This window comes from Otolemur garnettii, unplaced genomic scaffold (genome assembly GCF_000181295.1).
Source record: "Otolemur garnettii isolate 467f Iridium unplaced genomic scaffold, OtoGar3 scaffold00177, whole genome shotgun sequence".
In the NCBI taxonomy this organism is placed as follows: domain Eukaryota; kingdom Metazoa; phylum Chordata; class Mammalia; order Primates; family Galagidae; genus Otolemur; species Otolemur garnettii.
In genome coordinates, this window is record NW_003852572.1 from 529578 (window position 1) to 539074 (window position 9497).

The 9497-nt window shown below is 37.2% G+C and overlaps 1 non-coding gene across 1 annotated transcript; it reads left to right on the forward strand.

Annotated features, from left to right (window-relative positions):
* Positions 1 to 2750: 2750 nt before the first annotated feature.
* Positions 2751 to 2896, forward strand: LOC111728667. Its single transcript, XR_002775893.1, has one exon. It is a non-coding gene; the product is annotated as a U4 spliceosomal RNA (small nuclear RNA).
* Positions 2897 to 9497: the final 6601 nt, after the last annotated feature.

The following is a 9497-nucleotide window of genomic DNA, read 5'->3' on the forward strand; positions in this document are numbered from 1 at the left end:
ATTTTAGAGAACAAGAAATAAAAACTCATAACATAAGACAGAATGGCACGTATTTCCATAGAATTTTAAACAAAATACTCAGGAGAGCAGGGATAGGGAAATCAGTCCTGCCTGGGAGAATCTGAGTGGGCTAGAGGCAGGGCCATCTGAACTGATTCTGAAGGAAAAATCCCTGCAGACAGAGAGCACTTTAGCGGGTAGGTTGGGAGGTTACAGGGTTTGAAGTTTGGCTAAACAAACTTCAGTGAATTAAAGCCAGAGATGGGGTGGGGTGGGGTGGATAAGGGTGGTGGTAGATACAGGCTCTTCAAAATCAAGTTGAAGGAGTTCAGATTTTCTTCTCTAGGTCAGCATTTCCTTACTTTGATCTTCAAAGAGCTGGTCTTGGTCCTACGAGAAGTGCTGTTTCACCAACATACTTGAAGATGCACCATGGACATTAGAATATTAAAAGCTCTGCGCATGCCTGCAGTAAAGATTCTTGCTGTATCTCATTTCTCCCTACACCTTCTAAAGGCTTTTGATCACACAATTCTTTACAAAATAATAGTATGGAAGGAAGTATTTTGAGTGTACGCAGAGCTAACCCTTATGTAGCCTAACTAAGTAGCAGATGCTGTTTTAGGCGTGTGACAAGAGCTAGCTCATTCAATGGATAGGATGCAGTGTGCAGCAGGTCTTACTGTTATCCTCATCCATTCTGTGGAAGGTAAGGTGCAGGGAGGTTAAGAATTCTCTCTGTCTCCAGGTACCTAAGCTAAAAAGTAGTAACTTAGAGGTTTGAACTCAAGTGGTCTGACTGCAAGGTTCAATCATATAATTCACAGCTCCCCCCAACACTGTGAGGTGAAGGGGCGCTACTGGAGGGTTTTGAACAGAAGAATGACATGATTATCACTAGGCTTAAGAAAGACTATGCTGATGGCGTTGTAAGGACTTAGATGATGAATTGGTTGAATCCATTTGAAGAGTTGTTTCTCCTTATTTTATTGTGAAAAAATTTTAAACATCCAGAGAAGTTGAAAGAACAATTCAGAAAATACCTATATATCCAACAATTAACTGGAATCAATTGTTAACATTTTGTCATTTTGTTTTACATGCTTTTTTTTTTAAAACTTCTTGAATGATTTGAGACTAAATTTCAGGCATCATGACTTGTGCCAAATACTTTATCATGTGAATCCTAAACATAAGAACATTCTAGGAAGTTACGGTAAAGTCCAAGTGAGAGGTGATGCGTGCCTCAGCTGGGATAGCAGCAATGTGAAGAGGGGGTGACATGGGAGCAGTGTGGCTTCCTCATCTGAAAACTACCTTCAGAAGATGCTTCATGGCAGGTGTTTTCTTTACATCTTGATAAGGGTCTGGTACCCTTGGTCTCACACCAGTCAGTTTGAATTCCAAGAAGGTAAGTTAATTTTGTAATGAGCTTAAGCAAAATATAAACTGAATTGAAGCTGCATGTTCTTTCTCAAAGTCTGATAAAACTTCAGTGGTGTGTGTTATCGATGCTTCTTTTTGTTGACAAGAATAACAATATAGGTTTCAATTATTGGACCCATACAATGTCTGAAGCATTGTTGTAGGTATGTTACATATCTCAGTAGTGGAATTCATTGTTAATTTTATTTATTGAAAAATTGGGACCAGAATCATCACTTCTTTTGAATTTTGGCATTGTTTGACATTGCAGGGTATAGAATTATTTTTTGTGACTTTAGTTCAAATTGCATATCTTGTAAGTGTGGACACATCTAGTGCCCATTACCACTGAAAGGAATTTGGGTTGCTTGGAGAATTAACTGATTCCAGGTCTTGGGGAAGAAAAGTCCAGGTTTAACCGAAATATCTTACTAACAGGAAACCAAGAAAATGCTCAAAGTGTGACGGAGACGTGTAAACTGCTCAGGAGCTAACTGCAGAGGGCTCTCATTAACCATGTTTGGGACAAGTGGAACTTCAAAAACAATAATAATGATAATAAAACATAACAAATATCAATATTACTTGATTCTGTGATAGGAAGAAAGAGAGATAGAGAAGGGGAGACAGAGTCAAGAGAGAAGAGAAAAGCAATTCTTCAAAGCAGAATGCCAGCTAATTATAATTCTAGAAATTCTAGAAAGAATAATAGAATTAGGAAATCTCTCTTTTGTAAACATCCAAGGGTAATAATTGATTTAGGTACAGAATAGCTCTGAATGCTAAAACCATGGGTCCAAGATTGTTGAGGACAGAGCATTCGTACAGTTTTAAAGAATAACAGCACACACTACTTATTGATTATAGTAACTAATTAATTATTAATTAATTCTTTGCAATGGAGAGCCCTAGCAGTTACCATTGCACCAAGCAGTCCAACTCCCAGCACATGGTGGGCTGGCCTGGCATTCAGTGTCTCCAGATGTGAGGTATTAGGTGGCACACAGAATCACCTACACGTAGTTCTTATCAGAAATGTTTAGTCTTAATCTAATCATGAGGAAACTGCCCCAAAAATCCAAAAATGGAACATTCTGTAGAACCATTGTCCTGGACTCTTCAAAGAATTCAGTGTCAAGAAGATCAGAGGGTGACAATGGAAGGCTAAGGAACTACAACATCCAAATGTAACTTGTGAGTCTGGTTGGATCCTGGAAATCTAAACATGCTACAAAAAACATTTTTAGGACCAAGGGGGGGTAATTTAAGTATGGCTTAGGTGATGGACAGTGTTACTAAATTAATTTTTTTTAAAGGCAGTGTAGAGCTTTGTGCAGTGGCAGTATCATAGCCAATGAGATTTATCCGAGGTGCGATTATTGCCAATTAAAGGCAGTATAGAAGTGTTCCCTTTTCTCCACATCCATGTCAACATCTCTGGTTTGGGGATTTTGTGATGTAGGCTAATCTTACAGGAGTTAGATGATATCTCACAGTAGGTTAACAGCTTGGTAATGGTGTAGGGTTGTATGAGAGGACATCCTTCTTTGTAGATGTGTGTTAAGATATGTAGGGTAAGATGTCATGCTGTCCACAATGCACTTCTGGAGGATGTGGAAAGAGGAAGACTGTGCAGTGCCTGCCTTAGTCGTTTTGAGATGCAGGAACAAAATACCATAAACTGGATGGTTTGTAAACAGCAGAAACCTAATTGTCACAGTTCTAGAGTCTAGGAAGTCCAGACTCTTGTGAGAGAAGGAGTGAGGGGGGTCTCTCTCAGTTTTCTTTTCTTTTCTTTTTTCTTTCTTTTCACTATTTATTTCTTGGACAGATTTTTTTAAAATTTAAAAATATTAGTTAAAGGGGCACAAGGGTTTTTGCTGTGTAGTTTTCTTTGTATAATGCTTAAGTCAGGGCTTTTAGTGTGCCCATAACCAGAATAGTGTTCATTTTACCAAATAGGTAAGTGTTTATCCACACCCGCCCAATCCTCCCCTTCTAAGTTTCTCATTTTCTTGATACTGCTTTGTCCAGGCCTCTTTTGTAAGGCAATAAGGCCTTTCGATATAGCTGCCCCTCCATGACCTCACCACTTTCTAAAGGTGCCGCATCCTGATACCATCACCTTGGGGGTTAGGATTTCAATATGTGAATTTTAGGGAGACACAAACATTTAGGCCACAGAAGTTCCTACGTGGAGAGATGAATAAGGTGCAAGAAGGTTATTAATATTTGGTGTATGTAGGCCAGGAGTATACCGATGCTTACTGGACTGTGCTTTAAATTTTGTATGGATTAAATTTTTCAAAACAAAAAGAAATATCATCTATGCAATCATAGAGAGAAGATAGTTTTTCCCCTTTACTTTCATGCCTTTTATTCTGCTGTGATCTGTTGGTTGTGTCTGCTGCACGGAGTTTAGTTCTAAGGACTCAGACACATCTCATTTCCCAGCAGGTGAGCAGGAGGTTGCAGAGACAGTGAGCTTAGGTTCCTAGGATACATGCAGTTTCTTTTTAGACTCTTCTTTGATTAATATGCTAAGTGACAGCAAGGGACCTTAAGAAGGTCTTTATCTCCTGCAGCTGGGAGAGTAGGTTCCAGAAGGCCAGTGAAGAAATGCAGTGAATACATGGTGCATTCCCTATGGTTCAGGGGAAGGCTTGAAAGATCCCTGGAATGAGTAGGAAAGAATACCTGAGACTTTTTATATATGTGTCTGCTAAAGCCATCATGCCGGTGCCTTTCATAGCATTCTGAGTCCTCCTTTTGTTGACAGATTTTGGCAGCCTTGGCGTGGTGGTCATATATTTTGAACTACTTGCAGGGGGTGTTCTTGGGTGCCTTCCACATAAGGAACACGGTGCAGAGAAAAAAAGGGGGGATTTAGGGGACTTATTTTTACAAATTTTATTTCTCCAAAGATAAGCTAGAACTTGAGTCACAACAAGAATTTTATTAAACAAAACTGGTGGATGAAGAGGAGCATTATGAGATTCTTTGCTAAATGAAGAGAGATTTTATATTAAAATTTAAGATACAAACAATGGGTGCCTTTTAAAATCTACTACTGTTATGCGCTTCCTCTTAAAATAATGACTTGCCATTACTACCTTTTCTTAAGAAACTCAAGAATACTTTATGACTCTCCCTTAATCTTTTTAATGTTCTTACAAAGGGAGACTATCTGACTTTTATGGTTTTGTTGAGTTTAAGAAGTATTTGGGGAATTATAATTCTGATAGGGATCTTTAGCTTCCACTTTTCTTCCAAGGACAATCAATAACACAGCAAACTGAGGATTAATTCTGGTTTAGAGGGAGCTGGGAGAGGCAGGTTATATTCACTGCTATTGAACAATATGCACCGAGCATCCCCTACCCCCGTCACGTGCCAGACACTTGCCAGTGCTAGTGAAACAGTTGTGATGGCATTTCATAGCATCCGTTTGGTGACCGCCAATGACACAGGAACGTGTGTTTGGAGGAGCTTGGTTATGTCTTGCTATGGTGGTTTTCATGGATGGAGATTGCTACTCTCCTTTTCTAGTAAGTCCACTGACACAAAAGCTCTAACCAGTCCATTCTTGGACTATTCCAGTTTTGTGTCACATAATTTATTTGGGGAAATGAATTCCATATGTTTAGTAAAGTTGTTCCAGAACTACCTCCTCTCTGGCTCACTTTTAGTATATTTTGGGATTTGATGGCTGTGTTTATGGTTAACAAATGCATGCTCTTCATGACTTTTATGTCTTCTTTAAAACACACACCTCTTCAACCGTTCTGTTCTTGAGATGTAAAAATCATTGCCTTCTTATTCCATCATAATTTTCTCTTTGAACTTGTGTGAGAAGAGTAGACAGTCCTGAACACCATTAGCTTTTCACCCCAACTCTACTTTCCATGGAAAAGAATGTGTAAACTTTCATTAGGAAGTAGGTGAGAGAAACTTGTCTTTCCTTTAAATAAAATTATGTATGTATTTAGAATTCCTTTTGCAAAGTTCTAGATCAATCACCCAGGGTTAATGCATCACTTATGGAGACTGGCTAGTGGCATTCTCATGAATAATCACCTGTGATTGTAGAGCTCTGACCATCCAAAGATTTTGCTCTCCTGGGGGATTTAATGCCATTGATTGATTTAAATAGTTTCTTACATCAGCCCTGTGTAGAGAGTCTTAATGGGACCATATGCAGACTGCATTCTCAATAAATTTATTCTCTTTATCAATCACCCAAGCTCATGTGAATATTCTCAGTCATTTCTTTTTCAACAGTATGCCCTCTATAAGAAACTTGACTTATCTTTCAGTAAAAATAAAATTTTCAGAACCAGAAGTTAGGCCTTATTTTGAGTTATTGAGACCAGACTGTACTTAGGGAATTAATGTGGCTTTCATAAAAATTATTTCTTTTCCACTTAACACATTTTAAGTTTTTGGTGTTGTTTTCTATTTTTCACTATCACTTAAATAGTATTATTCCATTCAGTAAATGTGTCATTATGTAATCCAGCATGTTGGATATCTTTTTCACTGCTGTAATAGCACTGAAGTGACTATTCCTGTAGCTAAAACTTTCTACACATTCATGATAATTTTCTTAGGTCAAATTCTTGGACATGGAATTATTATATCAAAACTAAGCACATCGTTGAGCCTTATTATGCAGGTTGCCAAGAATTATGATGTGACAATGCACGTTTCCTCTCACCCTGTACAAAATTGGGTATTATAATAAAATCTGCTTGAATATGATGTATTAAAATGAAAGCTCATTGTTGTTTATATCTGTATTTTCATAGGTTTTTGGTTTCTATTGTTTTGTCTTTAAAAATACTCAATACAATGATCAATCAGGGATTGAATGAAGTGTTACAATTTATAAGCTTGTTTGTTGGTGTTTAAGGAATATCTTTTTCAGTGCATAAATTTTTTTTTTTTTTTTTTTTTTTAGACAGAGCCTCAAGCTGTCCCTCTGGGTAGAGTGCTATGGCATCACAGCTCACAGCAACCTCCAACTCCTGGGCTCAAGTGAGTCTCCTGCCTCTGCCTCCCAAGTAGCTGGGACCACAGGTGCCCACCACAACGCCCGGCTATTTTTTGGTTGCAGCCGTCATTGTTATTTGGTGGGCCTGGGCTGGATTCAAACCTGCCACCTTGGATGTACATGGCTGGCGCCTTAGCCACTTGAGCCACAGGCGCCGAGCCAGTGCATAAATTTTTAAGAAAGTAAAATGTTCACATACATGTTTTCTGGGAAGATACTACTTCCTATCCCCCTTCTGGAGTGAGATTGATTAATATGGTAAAGTTGATATCAATGTAAGCACATCTATTTAAAACCCATTCCTTAATTTCTTTGAGTTTCCTTTTCACATTTGATAACAAGTGAATAAAATATGTTCTTTAAATATGACTCTCATTGTGGTTTTAATTTGCATTTTCTGGGTGATTTGTGATGTTGAGCATTTTTTCACGTATTTGTTGCCCATTTGTCTATCTTCTTTTGAAAAACCTCTGTTCATGTCTTCTTTCCACTTAAAAATTTTTTTTCTTGCTTATTTGTTTTAGTTCTTTATAGATTCTGGATGGAAGGCATTTATAGTATGTATAGTTTGCAATAATTTACTCTCATTCTGTAGGTTTTCTGTTAACTCTGTTGATTATTTCTTCTGCTGTGTAGAAGCTTTATAAAATTCAGAATATTATAGGGGTGCAATTGTTTTGGTTACATGGTTTGCTTTTGCACTGCTTGGTCAAAGTTATAAGTGTGCCCATCACCCAGATAGGGCACATTGTACCTATTAAGCACGATTGCACCCATCCTCTCCTCCCTTCTCCCACTTGCTTAATTTCTATTAAGTTTTACTTCTATCTGGGTGATAATCAGTTATTTCCAATTTAATAGTGAATACATGTGGTGTTTGTTTTCCTATCCGGCAATATTTAGGAAAATAGTTCCATTCCAACCAGATTATTGCAAAAGGATTAATTCATTTTATTTCATGGCTGAGTAGTACGTACTCCATGGTATACATTTATCACATTTTATTAGTCCACTCATAAATTGATGGGCACTTGGGTTGATTCTACATCTTTGTGAATTGTACTTCAATAACATTCAAGTGCAAGTGACTTTGTGATAAAAGGACTTTTCTCCTTTGGGAGAAATACTCCAAAGGAGTGGGAGTGGGATTGCTGGATCAAGTGGTAGGTCTACTTTTAGTTTTTTGAGGTATCTCATTATTTTTCATAGAGGTTGGTATGTGGGTCACTATGAAAGTTTTGAAACAGACTGTATTATAGTCCATTATTTCACTTCCAAGACACAACAGTGAACAGTGTCTTGTCTGATTCATTCACGCAAGTATTAACTTGCTTGGTTATTCCTGTTGCTGGGAGGGTTTGATTTGTTTCTACTCCATGTGGATTTAATGTTTCTTGATTTTTGTATCTCTCAAAACTTTTATAATGTACTAGCTTGCAATCTTATCAACAGTGTGTAAGTGTTCCTTTCTCTCCGCATCTCTGCCAGCATCTTGTTTTAGGACTTTTTGATAAAAGGCATTCTCACTGGGGTTGGATGGTAATCTCACTGTGGTTTCGATTTGTGTTTCTCTGGTGATTAGTGATGTTGAGCATTTTCTCAGATGTTTATTAGCCATTAGTCTATCCAAGGAAGTTCAGTCTGTGGCCTGCAGGATATGTGCAAATTTATTTTATTTGAAGACTGTTTTGATTATATGTGGTGTTGGATATTGTGAAAAGTATTCATGGACCTTTTCTTTTGCTCTTCAGCTTTTGTTAGTGTTTGTATTTTTAATATGTGCCCAAGACAACTCATTCTTCCAATATGCACAGAGAAGAAAAAAAGATCAATTGATTGATCTATCATTTGCCAGAGATTGAAGAGCTCCTGTTCATGTCTTTTGCCCACTTTTTAATGGGGTTGTTTGACTTTGTCTTGCTGATTTTCTTGAGTTCTTTGTAAATTCTGCTTTTTAGCTCTTTACTGGATGTATAGCATGTGAATATTTTCTCCTATTTTCTAAGTTGTCTATTTGCTCTGTTGATTGTTTCCTTGGCTGTGCAGAAGGTTTTTAATTTAATTGGGTTCTGTTTATTTTTATTGTTACTGTTATTGACATTGGGGTCTTCATAAATTCTTTGCCTCGGTTAACATCTAGAACAGTCTCTCCAACATTTTCTTCTAGAGTTCTTATGGCTTCATATATTAGATATGCCTGTATTCCATCTTTAATTAATTTTTGAGAAATATGAATCCTGTTTCAATTTTCTATATGTGGCTATATCATTTACATCATCATTTGTTAAATAGAAATTCTTTTTCACACTGAATGTTATTGTCTGTTTTGTCAAAGATCAGATGGCAATATGTGGATGGTTTTGTGTCTGGATTCTCTGTTCTGTTCCATTCATCTGTGTTTCTACTGTCATGCCAGTACCATGCTGTTTTGGTGGCTTTGTAGTATGGCTTAAAGTCTGACAGAGTGATGCCTCCAGATTTTTTTCCTTTTGCTTAAGGTTACTTTGGCTATGCAGGCTCTTTTCTGGGTTCAAATAAGTATAGAATTATTTTTTTCTAGATCTGTGAAAAGTGACTTTGGTATTTTGATGGAGATTTTATTGAATCTGTAAATCACTTTTTGGTATGAAGATTTTAACAATGTTGATCTTGCTGATCCATGAGCATGTTTTTCCACTTACATCATCTGCAATTTTCTTCCTCAGTGATTTGTAGTTCTCTTTGTAGAGATCTTTCACCCCCTTTAATATGTAGGTTAAATCTATTCCTACATATTTTATTTTCTTATGAAAAGCTATTGTGAAAAATATTGAGTCTTGATTTTATTCTCAGCTTGACTGTTATTGGTGTGTAGGAATGCTACAGGTTTGTGTACATTGATGTTGTAGCCTGGGACTTTGCTGAATTTATTTATCAATTCCAGAAGTCTCTTGGCAGAATCTTTGGGATCTTCTAGGTATTGGGTAATATCATCAGTAAAGAGCAATAGTTTGCTCTTCTCTTTTCCCTTTTGGATACC